At 44.1% G+C, this 20,142-nt stretch overlaps 1 protein-coding gene across 5 annotated transcripts in view; it reads left to right on the top strand.

Moving 5' to 3' along the window:
* The window catches only part of LOC128693486 (putative leucine-rich repeat-containing protein DDB_G0290503), an 89,212-nt gene extending 78,817 nt beyond the window's left edge, over window positions 1-10,395 (top strand). For all 5 annotated transcript variants that reach the window (XM_070097381.1, XM_070097378.1, XM_070097379.1 and 2 more), the window contains one exon: window positions 5,920-10,395. The gene's annotated coding sequence lies outside the window, so the exon portion shown is untranslated. The remainder of the gene's footprint in view (window positions 1-5,919) is intronic.
* The last annotated feature ends 9,747 nt before the right edge of the window (window positions 10,396-20,142 follow it).

The following is a 20,142-nucleotide window of genomic DNA, read 5'->3' as shown; positions in this document are numbered from 1 at the left end:
TGGCGATTTGGCCATCCAGCGAAATATTGCAGATCTATCGCCGAATGCCCAGTCTGTGGTGCCGATGACCATTCTAATACGTCTTGCAATCGATCTCCCTCTTGCCTTAACTGTCATGAGGCTCACCCTTCGTACTCTCGCCGTTGTCAGGTCTATTTAAACGAGCGGGAAATCCGTTACCTCAAAGAGACAGAAGGTCTCCCTTATGCCATGGCAGTTTCTCATCTCCGCCTCCAAGGGAGACTCCCACGTGTTTCTTATTCCCGTGTTTCAAAACGTCCCCCCACTTCTGGTATCCCATCTTCTACACCCACCTCTGTGGTTACCTCTCCCATAATCACTCCTGTATCTAATCCTTTTGCTGTCCTCGGCTCAGACGTCCCTACTTCAACGCCTCAGTCTAATCTCGCTTCTTCGAGTTCTCTCTTACAAGCCTCAGTATCGACGAGACCTCGTACGACACCTCTTCCCAATCGTCCCTCTACTTCTCAAAAGTCAAAAAAAGGTCCGGTAACACCTCCTACCCATCTTCCACCTCCTCATTTTACCCTCCCTGTCTCTGTCCCTAGTTCTTCCCCTCTCACTGGCTCAGTTACAAGTGCAGAGGTTCACCCTCCTCCTCGTAATGTACCTTCCTCCCCTGTTCCCTCCCAAGTTTCTTCCTCTTCTGCCACCTCCCAGGTTCCTGTCTCTTCTGTCCCCTGCCACGCTTCTCCAGTTCCCTCCACCCTTTCGCCCCCCCCTACCTTGGTACAGTCCAATACAGTTCCAATCTTTACTCATCCTCCCCCTACCATTCCCAATATTGTCTCCCATACGACATCTCTGAATTCCGAAACACTTGAAGCAATCTCTGAATATATTGCAGAGACCAAACCATCAATGGACACTGATCCACCTTCCGCTCTTCCTCTCTCCTCTGCTCCATCTGCGCAACTCCTTTCTTCACAGCGCACCGTTCCTTCGCTGCTTGAACATTTTCCACTGCCTCCGCATGTGGACTTTTCTAACCCTTCTAGTCCGTAGGAACCCTTACCTGCGGATTTCAAGTATCTTTATCATTGCCAATCATGGCCTTTTTACAGTGGAATATACGCGGCCTCAGGGGTAATCGGGGTGAGCTTCAGATGTTACTCTCCCAGTTTGCCCCTGTTGGTGTTTGCTTACAGGAACCAAAATTACACTCTGCTGTTATTTCTCACATCTCAGGCTATAATTTATTGTATTCTTCAGATCCTTTTCCTGATGGGACCTTTAATGAAAGTGCCCTTCTTCTCCGCACTGATATTCCGTACCATCAGCTATTTGTTCATACTTCGCTGCATTACACAGCAGCCCGTATCCACTTACATAGGTGGTATACGCTCTGTTCTTTATATCTCTCTCCTTCTCGGGCATTATCTATTCCGGATTTTGCCTTCCTTGTTTCGTCATTACCGCCACCGATTCTGTTACTTGGTGATTTTAATGCCCACCATTTCCTCTGGGGAGGGTCTCACTGTGATTCCCGTGGAATTCAGTTAGAGGCTTTTCTTGCCACCCACCCCCTCCATGTTTTAAATACAGGTACTCACACCCATTTTGATCCTCGGACTCATACTCTCTCTTGCATCGATCTCTCAGTTTGCTCTTCCTCCGCCGCATTAGACTTTACTTGGTCTGTTCTCCCGGACTTACATGACAGTGATCATTTCCCAATCATTCTTACTTCCCCTTCATATTCGCCACCTCTTCGCACCCCACGCTGGCAATTTAATCGGGCAAATTGGAACCTTTACTCACACCTGACTGTTTTTAAAGAGGTTCCTTCTTCGTCCTCCATCGATGAGCTTTTACACCTCTTCTCGTCCTCCGTTTTCACCGCAGCTTCTCATTCTATACCCCAAACTTCGAGCAGGCATTCTCAGAAATGCGTGCCTTGGTGGTCTCCTGCTTGTGCTCGTGCAGTACGTTTGAAACGCGCTGCATGGGGCAGGTACCGGTACAATAGAACCACAGAGCGACTCCTTGATTTTAAACAGAAGCGTGCGATCGCTCGCCGTGTCATCCGTGACGCTAAACGCACTTGCTGGCGAGATTATGTCTCCACCATCACCTCTGCTTCCTCTATGAGTGCAGTCTGGAAAAAAGTACGAAAACTGAGTGGTAAATATTCTCCTGACCCGGCTCCTGTTCTGCGGGTTGCCGGTGTTGATATAGCAAACCCACTAGATGTTGCCAATGAAATTGGCAATCATCTGGTCCGTATTTCTCAGGGACTCCATCTATGCCCCTCATTTCTTTCCTCAAAGTCTGCCAGAGAGTTAGCACCCTTGGACTTTTCTTCTCTCAGAGAAGAACAGTATAATGTGCCTTTTACACTTCAAGAACTGGAGGCAACACTCTCAGCTTGTCGATCATCGGCAGCTGGGCCCGACGACATTCATATTCGTATGCTACAACATTTACATCAGTCAGCCCTTGCAGTCCTATTACACCTTTACAATCTTATTTGGTCACAAGGAGTTCTTCCACAGCTGTGGAAATCCGCCATTGTTCTCCCTTTCCGCAAACCAGGCACTACGGGACATGAAACCTCCCACTATCGTCCCATTGCTCTTACCAGTGCAGTTTGCAAAGTAATGGAACGTCTAGTAAATAGACGTTTAGTGTGGTATTTAGAGACACACAACAGTCTCTCCACTCGTCAATATGGCTTTCGTAAGGGACGTTCTACCATAGACCCCTTACTGCGCTTGGATACGTATGTTCGTAATGCCTTTGCGAATAACCACTCAGTTATTGCCATATTTTTTGACCTTGAGAAGGCATATGACACAACTTGGAGGTATAATATTTTAGCCCAAGCCCACTCCTTAGGCCTTCGAGGCAATCTACCATCCTTCCTTAAGAACTTTTTAACTGACAGGCATTTCCGTGTTCGGGTTAATAATGTGCTCTCCCCGGACTTTGTCCAAGCTGAAGGTGTCCCCCAGGGATGTGTTCTGAGCACAACACTTTTTCTCCTTGCTATTAATGATTTGGCCTCTAGTCTTCCATCAAATATTTGGTCATCACTCTATGTTGATGACTTTGCTATTGCCTGTGCAGGCGCTGACTGTCACCTCCTTACAGTTTCTCTCCAGCATGCAGTCGACCGTGTTTCCAATTGGGCCACCACACATGGGTTTAAATTTTCCAGCACTAAAACCCACCAAATCACTTTCACTAGACGCTCTGTCATCTCTGATCATCCTTTGTACCTCTATGGCTCACGTATCCCTGAACGTGATACAGTCAAGTTTCTGGGCCTCCTCTTTGATCGTAGGTTATCCTGGAAACCTCACATTACCTCTCTGAAGGCAACTTGTCACAGCCGGCTGAACCTTCTTAAAACCCTTGCTCATCTTTCGTGGGGAGCTGATCGTCGAACCCTCCTTCACCTACATTCCACCCTTATTTTATCGAAACTTGATTATGGTGACCAGATCTATTCAGCGGCATCTCCTGCTACTCTCTCTAGCCTTAACCCCATTCATCACCAAGGATTACGTTTATGCCTTGGTGCTTTTCGCTCTTCCCCTGTCGAAAGCCTCTATGCAGAAGCGAACGTTCCATCCTTATCCGATCGCCGTGATGCCCATTGCCTGCGCTACTATGTACGCTCTCATGATCTCCGCAATCCTTCCATTTATAGAATGGTCACTGATATTAGTAGACATTCTTTATTTGTTCGCCGCCCCTGCTTACTCCGTCCCTTCTCTCTTCGCCTTCATTCGCTCTTGTCTTCTCTTCAACTACCACCTTTCTATGTACATGTAGCATCTCACTTTTCCCTACCCCCCTGGGAGGTCCCAGCTGTTCGAGTCTGTTCTTTCTCCCTCCCTTGCTCGAAAGCCCAACTGTCTACGGTCGCTTCCCGCTCTCTTTTTCTTGACCACTTTCACTCTCATTCTCATGCCATTGCTGTGTACACAGATGGCTCTAAGTCTTCTGACGGCGTAGGATTCGCAGCAGTGTTTCCGGACAGCGTCGTACAAGGGCATTTACTATCTTCAGCTAGTATTTTTACTGCTGAATTATATGCCATCCTTACAGCACTTATCCGTATTGCATCTATGCCTGTGTCATCATTTGTGGTTGTCTCAGACTCCCTTAGTGCTTTACAGGCTATACAAAAATTTGATACACCTCACCCCTTAGTCCTCCGTATCCAACTTTGGCTACGCCGCATCTTTACTAAGCATAAAGATATTGTTTTTTGTTGGGTCCCTGGTCATGTTGACGTACAGGGCAATGAACAGGCAGACACTGCTGCGCGGTCAGCAGTACATGACCTACCAGTTTCTTACAGAGGTATTCCATGTACGGACTATTTTGCTGTAATATCTTCCCACCTTCACACCCGTTGGCAACAACGTTGGTCTACTATGCTCGGCAACAAACTTCAGTCTATTAAACCGAGTATAGGTTACTGGCCGTCTTCTTATCACCAGTGTCGAGGTTGGGAGACTACTCTCTCCCGTCTTCGCATTGGCCATACTCGTCTTACTCATGGATATCTCATGGAGAGGCGTCTTGCTCCTCTCTGTGAGAATTGCCAAGCTCCATTATCAGTCAGCCACATTCTGTTGGACTGCCCACTTTATCAACGAGCACGCAGAATTTACCTCTGTCGTCGTCTTCGCCCCGCTGCTCTCTCTTTACCTTCCCTTCTCGCTGATGGACCCACCTTTCATCCGGACTCTCTTATTGACTTTTTGACAACGACTGACTTACTTCACAAATTCTGATACTTTCAGCCCTTTCTACTTGTATCTCTTGCTACCCTCTACCCCCGTACTATCCCCTGCCCCGCTGTTTTCTGTAACCTGCTGATCATCCCCCCTCCCTCCTGCCATCCAATTCCCTTGCTTCCTTCCCTACCCTGCAGCGCTGTATAGCCCTTGTGGCTTAGCGCTTCTTTTTGATTATAATAATAATAATACATTTACTATCTTCAGCTAGTATTTTTACTGCTGAATTATATGCCATCCTTACAGCACTTATCCGTATTGCATCTATGCCTGTGTCATCATTTGTGGTTGTCTCAGACTCCCTTAGTGCTTTACAGGCTATACAAAAATTTGATACACCTCACCCCTTAGTCCTCCGTATCCAACTTTGGCTACGCCGCATCTTTACTAAGCATAAAGATATTGTTTTTTGTTGGGTCCCTGGTCATGTTGACGTACAGGGCAATGAACAGGCAGACACTGCTGCGCGGTCAGCAGTACATGACCTACCAGTTTCTTATAGAGGTATTCCATGTACGGACTATTTTGCTGTAATATCTTCCCACCTTCACACCCGTTGGCAACAACGTTGGTCTACTATGCTCGGCAACAAACTTCAGTCTATTAAACCGAGTATAGGTTACTGGCCGTCTTCTTATCACCAGTGTCGAGGTTGGGAGACTACTCTCTCCCGTCTTCGCATTGGCCATACTCGTCTTACTCATGGATATCTCATGGAGAGGCGTCTTGCTCCTCTCTGTGAGAATTGCCAAGCTCCATTATCAGTCAGCCACATTCTGTTGGACTGCCCACTTTATCAACGAGCACGCAGAATTTACCTCTGTCGTCGTCTTCGCCCCGCTGCTCTCTCTTTACCTTCCCTTCTCGCTGATGGACCCACCTTTCATCCGGACTCTCTCATTGACTTTTTGACAACGACTGACTTACTTCACAAATTCTGATACTTTCAGCCCTTTCTACTTGTATCTCTTGCTACCCTCTACCCCCGTACTATCCCCTGCCCCGCTGTTTTCTGTAACCTGCTGATCATCCCCCCTCCCTTCTGCCATCCAATTCCCTTGCTTCCTTCCCTACCCTGCAGCGCTGTATAGCCCTTGTGGCTTAGCGCTTCTTTTTGATTATAATAATAATAATTTAGATAAAGGTAAGGAAGTTTTCATTGCATTTATGGATTTAGAAAAGGCATATGACAGAGTGGATGGGGGAGCAATGTGGCAGATGTTGCAAGTATATGGAATAGGTAGTAAGTTACTAAATGCTGTAAAGAGATTTTATGAGGATAGTGAGGCTTAGGTTAGGGTGTTTAGAAGAGAGGGAGAATACTTCCTGGTAAAAGTAGGTCTTAGACAGGGATGTGTAATGTCACCATGGTTGTTTAATATATTTAAAGATGGGGTTGTAAAAGAAGTAAATGCTAGGGTGTTGGGGAGAGGGGTGGGATTAAATTATGGGGAATCAAATACAAAATGGGAGTTGACACAGTTACTTTTTGCTGATGATACTGTGCTTGTGGGAGATTCTAAAGGAAAGTTGCAAAGGTTAGTGGACGAGTTTGGGAGGGTGTGTAAAGGTTGAAAGTGAACATAGATAAGAGTAAGGTGATGAAGGTATCAAATGATGTAGATAAAGAAAAATTGGATATCACATTTTTAGAGAGGGAGTATGGAAGAAGTGAATGTTTTCAGGTACGTATTTGGGAGTTGACATGTCAACAGATGGGTTTATGAAGAATGAGGTTAACCATAGAATTGATGAAGGAAAAAAGGTGAGTGGTGCATTGAGGTATCTGTGGAGACAAAAAATGTTATCTATGGAGGCAAAGAAGGGAATGTATGAAAGTATAGTGATACCAACACTTATATGGGTTTGAAGCTTGGGTTGTAAATGCTGCAGCAAGGAGGTGGTTGGAGGCAGTGGAGATGTCCTGTCTAAGGGCAATGTGTGGTGTAAATATTATGCAGAGAATTTGGAGTGTGGAAATTAGGAGGTGTGGCGTTAATAAAATTAGTCAGAGGGCTGAAGAGGGGTTGTTGAGGTGGTTTGGTCATTTAGAGAGAATGGAACGTAGTAGAATGACATGGAGAGCGTATAAATCTGTAGGGGAAGGAAGGCAGGGTAGGAGTCATCCTCGGGAAGGTTGGAGGGAGGGGGTAAAGGAGGTTTTGTGGGTAACAGGCTTGGAGTTCCAGCAAGCGTGCATGAGCATGTTAGATAGGAGTGAATGGAGACGAATGGTATTTGGGACCTGACGAGCTGTTGGAGTGTGAGCTGGGTAATATTTAGTGAATGGATTCAGGAAAACCTGTTATTTTTATATAGCCGGACTTGAGTACTGGAAATGGGAAGTACAATGCCTGCACTTTAAAGGAGGGGTTTGGGATATTGGCAGTTTGGAGGGATATGTTATATTTGAGATTTTTATCTTTGTATATGCTTCTAAACTGTTGTATCTTGGCGCCTCTGCAAAAACAGTGATTATGTATGAGTGGGGCGAAAGTGTTGAATGACGATGAAAGTACGTATTTTCTTTTTGGGTCACCCTGCCTCGGTGGGAGATGGCCGACTTGTTGAAAAAAAAAAAAATATGACCATGTACATATATTGCTGTACTTAGAATTAAGAAATGCTTTGAGAGTTCAGAGAACATCAGTCTTCTTCATTGTTTATTCATAATTTATACATTATAAAGTGTTTAGTGATGCTTTGATAAATATTTTTAGCTTACAGTAAACTCTTAAAACAGCACTTGAAAAATAGCATTTTAAATGATGTGCTCAAAGCATAGTTACTCTTGAGAATGCTCCTCATTATGTTTTGTCTCTAAAGTAGCATTAATACAGTAGTCTCTACAAATTCATGGGGGTTAATGCTCCTACAGGCCCTGTGAACATAGAAACTACAAATAATGAAAGTAAAGTCTGCATAAGAGGCTTTGTTTTAGGGTAATTTTCTTGTTCAGATTGTTATTATTATTGTAATGTAGATGCAAACACATGCACTAAACCCATATGGGTCATACAGCTTTCTGTTTCTGAGGCCATATCTCTATAATTTAGTAAATCTCTCTAATGTGACCTTACATAGTTCAATTTTATCTAAACTGTTGAAAAAGGCATGTCCAAAATTTCATAACTTGCTATAAAGTGTGAAAGCATTGCTACATAAAAAATCTTTGTACTAATGCTAGAAATGACATAATAGTACAGTAAACCCTTGATATGACAGAATAATATGGGGTACATTAAGACTGCAGGTAACAAGTTCAAGAACTGTTACACCTGGCCATAACTAAAGTCAGCAGACAGAGAGCAACCTGGCAATAAAGGGTATGACTGATGTTAAAAAAAAAAAGTACTAAAAAAAGTGCACTAAAGTACTCTATACATGCTATAGTACTATATGAACAATTAAAAGCATTGAAAATGAAGCAGTTAAAAATAAAATTTAATCAATGGATTTGCCTATAATATTTAACCCTTTGACTGTCGCGGCCGTATATATACGTTTGCGAGGTACCGTGTTTGACGTATATATACTCATAAATTCTAGCGGCTTCAAATCAGGCAGGAGAAAGCTAGTAGGCCCACATGTGAGAGAATGGGTCTGTGTGCACCACATAAAAAAAATCCTGGAGCACGCAGTGCATAATGAGAAAAAAAAAACTCCGACCGTTTTTTTTAATTAAAATGCCGACTTTGTGGTCTATTTTCGTATAGTATTTGTGGTTGTATTCTCGTTTTCTTGGTCTCATTTGATAGAATGGAAACTATATTATAGAAATGGAGGTGATTTTGATTAATTTTACTATAAAAAGAACCTGGAAATGGAGCACAAAGTACAGGAAATGTTTGATTTTTGCCGATGTTCAAAAGTGAACAAATGATGTCATTGTCCAATAAATGTCCAAATAGCCATTCTAATACGCAGTCATGAATGGGTTGATGTAATTTTTACAATTATTACAGTATTGCAGTAGTCTGCATAACAGTAAATCTTCTATTTTTTGTTTGAATAAAATTTCAAAATAAAAAGCAAGAGTAATATCACAGGGACCTGAAGACATGACTGATGAACAAAGAAAATGTTATTTTAGAGCCAGGAATGTCTGCATTGTTCATTCTGGACCTTATTTTGAAATTGTATTTTTTAATTTTCGTGAAATTGGCCAAATTGCAAATTTCTGACCATGTTATTGGGTAGTTGAAATCGGTAAATGGGCAGTTTCTTGTACTCAATCGATAGAAAAAATAGAGTTCTGAAGAAATAGTTATGAGTTTGGTTGACTGGAATAACGGAATTAGCCGAAAATAGGGCTCAAAGTGGGCGAAATTGCCGATTTTTAAATATCGCCGAAGTCGCTAACTTCGTGAGAGCGTAATTCCGTCAGTTTTCCATCAAATTTCGTTTTTTTGGTGTCTTTACAATCGGGAAAAGATTCTCTATCATTTCATAAGAAAAAATAATTTTTTTTTTTTCGAATATTTTGCGACACCAGAAGCAACTTCAGGATTTGGCCCTTCGACAGTCAAAGGGTTAAAAGTCCATTATATCGTGGTCTGTTATGTCGAGGGCTTACTGTATCAATAATTAAGGGCGGCTCGTGTTTTCAAGGTCAGTGAGACATTGTTACAATAGCCTCAATCCTAAGGGTGCTGATTTTGAGAGTTTGCTTTAACATTTAGCTATATACGAGTTGCGTTTCATTCATGGTTAGAATGTTACACACCAGCATCAGATTTAAAATGTTCTCATCATCAAATTGTCCAGTATTATTCTTTTTCATTTATATTCCTACCAGTTCAGTGTTGAAGTTACCATTCCATCCTTGTCACTGTACCTGAAAAACAGTAACTCAACCTCCTGGCTTTTTGTATGGTATGTAAGATTGTATAGTTCGAAGAGAATTTTCAAGTTTAATTTTTAACTTTGTACAACATATTATACAGTGTCAGTGTGAGAAGATAATTGTAAGTCAAGGATTTTATTATAGTCTTGAGTATTAAATATACAGGTGAGAAAAAGTGCTCAGTGAAGGACTTTTTTTTTTTTTTTTTTTTCTCCCCTCTGTACTGTTATACAGTATTCACAGGAGGCAGTCAGGTTCGACCCAAGGATAAGGACAACGGATCCAATTTAGTACTGTTATACTTTGACTAACCTATATATTTATCTTAAAAGAAAAAAATACTGTATATTTTTATGGTTAGACTCAGAAAATGCAAACCATATATCTGTGATTCAGTAATGTATTGTAATTAATTTTTAAAAATTAAAGTGTTACTCAGTGCTGTTATTTTCATTTCTAATGAAGATTTCTGGGCATTCAGGGTACTGAGCATTTTTCTCATCTTTATTTATTAATTTAGAATCTTACTGCTGTAAGAAATATGTTAAGTGTTTTGGCAGCCAGTAGTCTTGTATTTTGTAATCTGAAAGCATTAGATAAAAGGGCATTAGTGTTTAATGAAGGTCTTAACTGAGCTCTGCTATCATTGTTTTAAACATGGCTACCAGTTTTGCTTGTACAGACTTGCATTAAATATGTAAGTACAGTAATGGCAATAGGATGTTCTCCTTTGTAATTGCTCTTCATGCCTTGTATGAAATTTAGCAAACAATGTGAGCTTGTTTTATGGCATCTTTTACTGTATCAGTATAGTTTTTTGCATCAAATCATGTATAGTAAAACAAAAAGGTTTGAATTCGATTAGTTGTAATTCATTATATTCATGGGATGCACTATATAGCACCTGGGGAGTGGGCAGTATTCCAGTTTGATTAGAGGCAGAGGATACCACCACTTCTTGGATCATGAGCCCATTAGCAACAAGGCAGTTTTCCTTTAGCGAGCTGTGTATATTCAAGATGTTCACTGTAGGCTTTATACAAAAGAAATATTGTACTTTTTTTTTTTTTAAAGGGCGAGACAGAAGCCTGTTAATTATTTTATGCTCGCAAGGCAGAAGTAAATGTATTCAGATATTTGAGAGGAACATGTTGGCAGATTGGTATATGAATTGGGTGATCCATAGACTAGACAAGGGAAGAAAAAGTAGGTGGTATATTCAGGCATTTGTAGAAAGACCTTTATCTCTGAAGGGAAAAATGGGAAATATACCAGAGTATAGTGGTACCAGGATTATTATATGGGTGAATGAGTTTCCATTTTGGGTCTTGCTGCTGGAGAATGCCAGTATAAAAAAAAAATCAAAATTGTAATCTCAGCATTACAACTTCCATTGTATAGTTCTTTATAACTCCTATGGGTTTAGTGCTTTATAATTATAATCCCTGATTTTTATAGTGTGTGGAGAGATTCACAAATTAGAAAATTTAAATATCCAGCCCAATCTTCCTCCACTTGTTTTGCAGGGGCTGTAATATTAGATCTTGCATGAAGCTTGGGTTGTCATATATATAATGTAAACTTTGCAAGTGGGGTACCTTGATGCAATGCAGGGTTCTTGATTCAAAAAAACTGGAGCTGCCCTTCCTCTCAAACCTAATTACTTTCCTTCCAATTTTGAGCATCATGATCTTTACAAGTTTAGTGCTTCCTCATGAATATGTTAAGTGTATGTGAAGAAATCATGAGTTTGTGTTAGTAAAGAAATGTATCCCCCTTACAGCAGTGCTGTATAGCCCTTGTTGTTTAGTGCTTGGTTATGATTATAATAGGAATATCCCAGCCCTTTAGGGAAACAGGACAAAATTTACACCACAACTGGTTGGTTGGGTTCAGGTTAATAAATCACTCCTATTTTTATTATATTTAGCTGCCCAGTCCTCTTCAAGGGGGTCTCCTTGGCATGGTGAAGAGGCTCTTGGTCTGAGGAATTAGCCCTGTCGGTCTTCTTCCTCAGACCGAACCTAATTACCCCCCATTCTCCCCTCCCCTATCCCATCCTCCCCTTTTTCCATTCCTCCTCCTCACCCCTCCCTTTTGCCCTTCCTCTTTTTGGCCTTTGGGATTTCTCCCACAGGCGCACTAGTTCCTAGGTAGGGGAAAGGACACCGGGGTCCATCCCATTCCGTTGAGGTTCTTGGCGGTGGCGTAGTTTGCCGTGGAATCTGGATTGCTTGGGGATGTCCCGATCCCTCTCCGGTATCCCGGAGTAGCTTTGGGTGTCTTTTGGGCGACGGGTGTTTCTCTGGAAGCCACCTTTCGGATTCCGGGGGTGGTGGCCGAAGGAGGTATGCTTTGTGGCGGATATCCGGCCGCCCTCTCTTTTGTCCACCGAGGTAGCTCGGCAGATGTGAGGTTGCTATCCCGGATTGCTGGTTTACTGGCATGAAGGGTAGGGTATGGCACGGGTTCCATGCTGCATCTGCGCTACTAGCGGTGTTGAGGTCCTCTTGGGCGCGGAGGGAGATTTCCGGCCCTTTCATTCCTCCTGGGAACTATTCCTCCCCGCTCCCCCCTTTTTTTATTTTTTATTTTTATTTTCTTCTTTCTTTTTTTTTTTTCTTAAAAACAAAAAGCAAAGGAGTAACCTAACCATGGCAGCCCTAGTCCATGAACCCACTACCCCCGGGCCCCTTCTTGATACCGCACCCCATTCTGACCCTGCCTTGTGTTTAGACCACTCTTCGGACACTCCTGATGCCCCTGTACCTCTTGCTGGTGCTGTTTCCAGCCCAACTGTCTACGGTCGCTTCCCGCTCTCTTTTTCTTGACCACTTTCACTCTCATTCTCATGCCATTGCTGTGTACACAGATGGCTCTAAGTCTTCTGACGGCGTAGGATTCGCAGCAGTGTTTCCGGACAGCGTCGTACAGGGGCATTTACTATCTTCGGCTAGTATTTTTACTGCTGAATTATATGCCATCCTTACAGCACTTATCCGTATTGCATCTATGCCTGTGTCATCATTTGTGGTTGTCTCAGACTCCCTTAGTGCTTTACAGGCTATACAAAAATTTGATACACCTCACCCCTTAGTCCTCCGTATCCAACTTTGGCTACGCCGCATCTTTACCAAGCATAAAGATATTGTTTTTTGTTGGGTCCCTGGTCATGTTGACGTACAGGGCAATGAACAGGCAGACACTGCTGCGCGGTCAGCAGTACATGACCTACCAGTTTCTTATAGAGGTATTCCATGTACGGACTATTTTGCTGTAATATCTTCCCACCTTCACACCCGTTGGCAACAACGTTGGTCTACTATGCTCGGCAACAAACTTCAGTCTATTAAACCGAGTATAGGTTACTGGCCGTCTTCTTATCACCAGTGTCGAGGTTGGGAGACTACTCTCTCCCGTCTTCGCATTGGCCATACTCGTCTTACTCATGGATATCTCATGGAGAGGCGTCTTGCTCCTCTCTGTGAGAATTGCCAAGCTCCATTATCAGTCAGCCACATTCTGTTGGACTGCCCACTTTATCAACGAGCACGCAGAATTTACCTCTGTCGTCGTCTTCGCCCCGCTGCTCTCTCTTTACCTTCCCTTCTCGCTGATGGACCCACCTTTCATCCGGACTCTCTCATTGACTTTTTGACAACGACTGACTTACTTCACAAATTCTGATACTTTCAGCCCTTTCTACTTCAGTCTCTTGCTACCCTCTACCCCCGTACTATCCCCTGCCCCGCTGTTTGCTGTAACCTGCTGATCATCCCCCCTCCCTTCTGCCATCCAATTCCCTTGCTTCCTTCCCTACCCTGCAGCGCTGTATAGCCCTTGTGGCTTAGCGCTTCTTTTTTTATTATAATAATAATGGTGCTGTTTCCTCACCCGCTTCAGGTACCGGGGCTTCGACTGACTCCTTCGATTTGTCTGAACTCCGCTCTCCTTTGACTATGCTTCCGGCTTCTCCCTCTACGGTATGGCAATTTTCGAATCGCCCGCCCATTTCACGCCGGACCAACTCCGGTCCTACTCCTAAACGCCAACGTCAATCTCCTGATGATGCTCCTTCGTTACCTTCCCATTCTACTCGGAAAAGACGACACGTCAAGCACTCCCTCTCCACGCTCAGTTTCAGACCACACAATGGACTAAATTCTTTACTTTAAGACCGAATTCTTCTTCTACCTACCTTTCTGACCATAGTATTGGCAAAGCGCTCCTGCGTCATGTTGGTAGAGATATTTCATTTCATGCTCTCAAGAGTGGTATGCGCATCGTCACTGTCCAGAATGCTACCCAAGCTCATGATCTTTCTCTCCTTTCGAATATCGATACTACTCCTATCACTATTGAAAAACATCTTTCTCTCAATTCTTGTAGTGGTACTGTCATTCTGCCCCATACCATAGTCCAACAGAATTTCCAGTAATGTGGCAATGACATTTTTGAACAGCTGGAACTCCAGGATCTCCCAATCCTCAAAGTAGACACTTATGTCCTTCCTGCCCGGGGGCGGAGACGTTACCCTTGCAATGTGGCTCGTTTAACTTTTGACAGCCGAGAACTCCCGTCCTCTGTATATGTCGCGGGACATCGGTTACAAGTTCGAAAGGTGATACCTACACCGCAACAATGTAGAAATTGCTGGTGTTTTGGTCACCCAGCGAAATATTGCAGATCTATGGCCGAATGCCCAGTCTGTGGTGCCGACGACCATTCTAATACATCTTGCAGTCAACCTCCATCTTGCCTTAATTGTAATGAAGCTCACCCTTCGTACTCCCGCCGTTGCCAGGTCTACTTAAATGAACGTGAAATCCGTTGCCTCAAAGAGGTAGAAGGTCTCCCTTATGCTATGGCAGTTACTCATCTCCGCCTCCAAGGGAGACTACCCCGTGTTTCCAAACATCCCCCCACTTCTGGGGTACCATCTTCTGCAGCCTCCTCTGTTGTTACCCCTCCCATAGCCACTATGGCATCTAATCCTTTTGCTGTCCTTGGCTCTGACGTCCCGACTACAACTCAGTCTGTTCTCACATCTTCGCGTCCTTCCTTACAAGCCCCAGTATCGACAAGACCTCGTACGACACCTAATACCAATCGCCCCTCTACTCAGAAGTCCAAAAAATCCACATTGCTCAAATCTTCTTTGCCCCTTCCTTCCCTTCTTCTACCTCCACACTTTACCTTTCCAGTCTCTGTACCTACTTCCCCTCTCTCTGGCTCTATTACAAGTGTGGAGATTCACCCTCCTCCTCGTACTATGCCTTCCACCCCCGTCCCCTCCCAAGTTTCTCCCTCTTCTGCCACCTCCCAGGTTTCTGCCTCTTCTGTCCCCCCCCACACTTCATCTCCAGTCCCTTACACTCTTCCCTCCCCCTCTACTTTGGTACAGTCCATTACTGGCCCAATCTTTACTCACCCTCCTCCTTCTATCTCCAATATGGTCTCCCATACATCTTTGAATTCAGAAACACTTGAAGCCATTTCAGAATATATTGCAGAGACTAAACCTTCAATGGACACTGATTCACTTCCTGTTCCTTCTCTTCCCTCTCCTCCATCTTCACAACCCCATTCTTCGCAACGCTCCATTCCTTCGCTACTTGAACGTCTTCCAATGCCACCACACGTTGACTTTTCTAACCCCTCTAGTCCGTAGGTGCCTTTACCTACAGATTCCTGATATTTTCTTCATCGCCAATCATGGCCTATTTACAGTGGAATATCCGTGGCCTCGGGTAATCGGGGCGAGCTTCAGATGTTGCTTTCCAGGTTTTCCCCTGTTGGTGCTTGCTTACAAGAACCAAAATTACACTCGGCTGTTTTCCAACATATCTCAGGCTATAATTTATTGTATTCTTCGGATCCTTTCTCAGATGGGACCTTTAATGAAAGTGCCCTTCTTCTACGCAATGATATTCCGTACTGTCAACTATTTGTCCATACCTCGCTGCATTACGCTGCAGCCCGTATCCACTTGAATAAGTGGTTTACAATATGTTATTTATATCTCCTTCTCGAGCATTTTCTATCCCAGACTTTGCCTTTCTTGTTTCATCCTTACCACCACCACTTGTGTTACTTGGTGATTTTAATGCCCACCATTTCCTCTGGGGGGGGGGTCTCATTGTGACTCATGTGGCATTCAGTTGGAGGCTTTTCTCGCCTCTCACCCCCTCCATGTTTTAAATACAGGTACTCCCACCCATTTTGATCCTCGTACTCATACTCTCTCTTGCATTGATCTATCAGTCTGCTCTTCCTCCACTGCACTAGACTTCACCTGGTCTGTTCTACCAGACTTGCATGACAGCGATCATTTTCCAATCATTCTTACTTCTCCTTCCTATTCACCACCTTTCCGTAGCCCTCGCTGGCAATTTGATCGGGCAAATTGGGATCTTTACTCACATCTCACTGCTTTTAGTGAGGTTCCTTCTTCATCCTCCATTGATGAGCTCCTACACATCTTCTCGACGTCAGTTTATACTGCAGCTTCTCATTCTATACCCCAAACCTCAGGCAGGCATTCTCAGAAGTGCGTGCCTTGGTGGTCTCCTGCTTGTGCTCGTGCAGTACGTTTGAAATGTGCTGCATGGGGCAGGTACCGGTACAATAGAACCGCTGAGAGACTTCTTGATTTTAAGCAGAAGCGTGCGATTGCTTGCCGTGTCATCCGTGAAGCTAAACGCACTTGTTGGCGAGACTATGTTTCCACCATCACCTCTGCTTCTTCTATGAGTGCAGTCTGGAAAAAAGTGAGGAAATTGAGTGGTAAATACTCTCCTGACCCGGCTCCTGTTCTGCGGGTCGCTGATGTTGATGTAGCAAACCCTCTCGACGTTGCCATTGAATTTGGCACACATCTGGTCCGTATTTCCCGAGGGCTCCACCTATGCCCCTCGTTTCTTTCCTCAAAGTCTGCCAGAGAGTTAGTACCCTTGGACTTTTCTTCTCTCAAAGAAGAACAGTATAATGTGCCTTTTACACTTCAAGAACTGGAGGCAACGCTCTCAGCTTGCCGATCATCGGCAGCTGGGCCTGACGACATTCATATTCGTATGTTACAACATTTACATCGGTCAGCCCTTGTAGTCCTCTTACACCTCTTCAATCTTATTTGGGCACAAGGAGTTCTTCCCCAGCTGTGGAAATCTGCCATTGTTCTCCCTTTCAGCAAACCGGGTACTACAGGACATGATGCCTCCCACTATCGCCCCATCGCTCTTACTAGTGCAGTTTGCAAAGTGATGGAACGTCTCGTAAATCGATGTTTAATGTGGTATTTAGAGACACACAACAGTCTCTCCGCTAGTCAATATGGCTTTCGTAAGGGTCGTTCTACCATAGACCCCTTACTACGCTTGGATACGTATGTTCGTAATGCCTTTGCGAATAATCACTCAGTTATTGCCATATTTTTTGACCTTGAGAAGGCATATGACACAACTTGGAGGTATAATATTTTGGCCCAGGCCCATTCCTTAGGCCTCCGAGGCCATCTACCATCCTTCCTTAAGAACTTTTTAACTGACAGACATTTCCGTGTTCGAGTCAATAATGTTCTTTCCCCGGACTTCGTCCAAGCTGAAGGTGTCCCTCAGGGATGTGTTCTAAGCACAACACTTTTTCTCCTTGCTATAAATGATTTGGCCTCTGTTCTTCCACCCAATATTTGGTCATCACTCTATGTTGATGACTTCGCTATTGCTTGTGCAGGCGCTGACTGTCATCTTATTGCAGTTTCTCTCCAGCATGCGGTCGACCGTGTTTCCACTTGGGACACCACGCATGGGTTTAAATTTTCAAGTACCAAAACTCACCAAATTACTTTCACTAGACACTCTGTTATCTCCGATCATCCTTTGTATCTCTATGGCTCCCGTATCCCCGAACGTGATACAGTCAGGTTTCTAGGCCTTCTCTTTGACCGTCGGTTATCCTGGAAACCTCACATAACCTCTCTGAAGGCAACTTGTCACAGCCGGCTAAACCTTCTTAAAACCCTTGCTCATCTTTCCTGGGGAGCTGATCGTCGAACTCTGCTTCCCCTACATTCAGCCCTCGTTTTATCGAAACTCGATTATGGTGACCAGATTTATTCCGCGGCCTCTCCTGCTACTCTCTCTAGCCTTAACTCTATCCATCACCAAGGATTACGTTTGTGCCTTGGTGCTTTTCGCTCTTCCCCTGTTGAGAGCCTCTATACAGAAGCGAATGTTCCATCCTTGTCTGATCGCCGTGATGCCCATTGCCTTCGCTACTATGTACGCTCTCACGATCTACACAATCCTTCCATTTATAGAATGGTCACCGATATTAATAGACATTCTTTATTCGTTCGCCGCCCCTGTTTGCTCCGTCCCTTTTCTCTTCGCCTACATTCACTCTTGTCTTCCCTTCAGTTACCACCTTTATATGTTCATGTAGCATCTCACTTTTCCCTACCCCCCTGGGAAGTTCCAGCTGTTCGGGTCTGTTCTTTCTCACTCCCTTGCTCGAAAGCTCAACTGCCTACGGTGACTTCCCGCTCTCTTTTTCTTGATCACTTCCACTCCCATTCTCATGCCACCGCTGTGTACACAGATGGCTCTAAGTCTTCAGACGGCATCGGATTCACAGCAGTGTTTCCGGACAGCGTCGTGCGGGGACATTTACTATCTTCAGCTAGCATTTTTACTGCTGAACTGTATGCCATTCTTGCAGCACTTATTCATATCGCATCTATGCCTGTGTCATCATTTGTAGTAGTCTCAGACTCCCTTAGTGCTCTACAGGCTATATGAAAATTTGATACATCTCATCCCCTAGTTCTCCGTATCCAACTTTGGCTATGCCGTATCTCTACCAAACATAAAGATATTGTTTTTTGTTGGGTCCCTGGTCATGTCGACGTACAGGGCAATGAACAGGCAGACACTGCTGCGCGGTCAGCAGTACATGACCTACCAATTTCCTATCGAGGTGTTCCATTTCTGGACTATTTTGCTGCAATAGCTACCCACCTTCGCACCCGTTGGCAACAACGTTGGTCAACTCTGCTCGGTAACAAACTTCATTCTATTAAACCGAGCATAGGTTACTGGCCGTCTTCTTGTCATCAGTGCCGAGGTTGGGAGACCACTCTCTCCCACCTTCGCATTGGTCACACTCGTCTTACTCATGGGTATCTCATGGAGAGGCACCCTGTTCCTCTCTGTGAGCAATGTCAAGTTCCAGTATCGATTAGCCACATTCTGTTAGACTGCCCTCTCTATCAACGAGCATGCAGAATTTACCTCCAACGTTGTCTTCGTTCTACTACTCTCTCTTTACCTTCCCTTCTTGCTAATGGACCCTCCTTTAATCCTGACTCTCTCATTGACTTCTTGACAACGACTGATTTACTCCACAAACTCTGATGATACTTTTCGCACTCCCCTCAGCCATTTCTAGTTCAGTCTCTTGCTGCCCTTTACCCTTTCACCATCCACTGCCCTGCTGTTATCCGTAACCTATTACTCATCCATCTCCCTTTTGCCACCTGATGCCCTCGCTTCCTTCCGGCCCTGCAGCGCTGTGTAGTCCTTGTGGCTTAGCGCTTCTTTTTGATTATAATAATAATAATAGCTGCCCAGTCCCTGATTTGAGAGACTCTTGATCTGTAGAACTAGAGCTACCCTTTAGATCAGACCTGATTACCTTCCATTCCCCAGGTACTGTACAACACTTAAATGTTGTGCTCGATTATAATAATAATCAGGGAAGAGTGCCACACTCGTGGGGATCATACAGTCCATGGAAGGTAATAGGCTTAATGCGAGGGTAGCTCCAGTTCCTGGGATGCAGTTTCTTTCAATGGCTTCAGGCCACATCCCTGAAAGATCAGGCAGTTCAATAAAGGGAGAGATTTGTTAACCCGAATCTACAGTAGGGAAGGCATTTAGAATTCCTTAAGTGCTGTTCACTAGCATCAAGGCATATTACTTGAATTGCTTCTTCATAATAATTGAAATGGTTTACAGTGATCATTACTTCCAGATACAAAGTAAAACAAGCTCAGGTTGTGCTTTTTGCCAAGGAAATTACTGTCTAGTCTGAAATATATGGTAATATTACTGTAATACTTATTTCAGTAAACCTAACAAGACAGCGTGGTTCCCCATTATGCTCACTGAGTGGCCCCCCGTATAGTTATGCTGAGTGGCCCACTAAATCATTATATAAATATATGGTTATAAATGACCACAATTTTTAAAGGGGTGGACCGGGAAGGCCTCGGTCAGATGACCAAAGCTCCAAAGGTGGGTCATCATCTGACAGACCCGCGTCAGGAAACATCCTGTTTCCTGACGAACCTAATTAAATCATACTATATTATGCTTGCTGAGTGGTCCCCCCTGCATAGTTATTCTCATTGACTGGCCCACTAATTCCGAGGTTATGCAGAGTTCCCCCAGTATGCTCATTGAGTGGCCTACTCTTATGGTCATTTAGCAGCTCACTAATGCATACTGGTTTATTATGCAG

Source organism: Cherax quadricarinatus, chromosome 57 (genome assembly GCF_038502225.1).
Source record: "Cherax quadricarinatus isolate ZL_2023a chromosome 57, ASM3850222v1, whole genome shotgun sequence".
NCBI lineage: Eukaryota > Metazoa > Arthropoda > Malacostraca > Decapoda > Parastacidae > Cherax > Cherax quadricarinatus.
The sequence above is the reverse complement of the archived record's forward strand: the minus strand, read 5'-3'. Positions and strand labels throughout refer to the sequence as shown.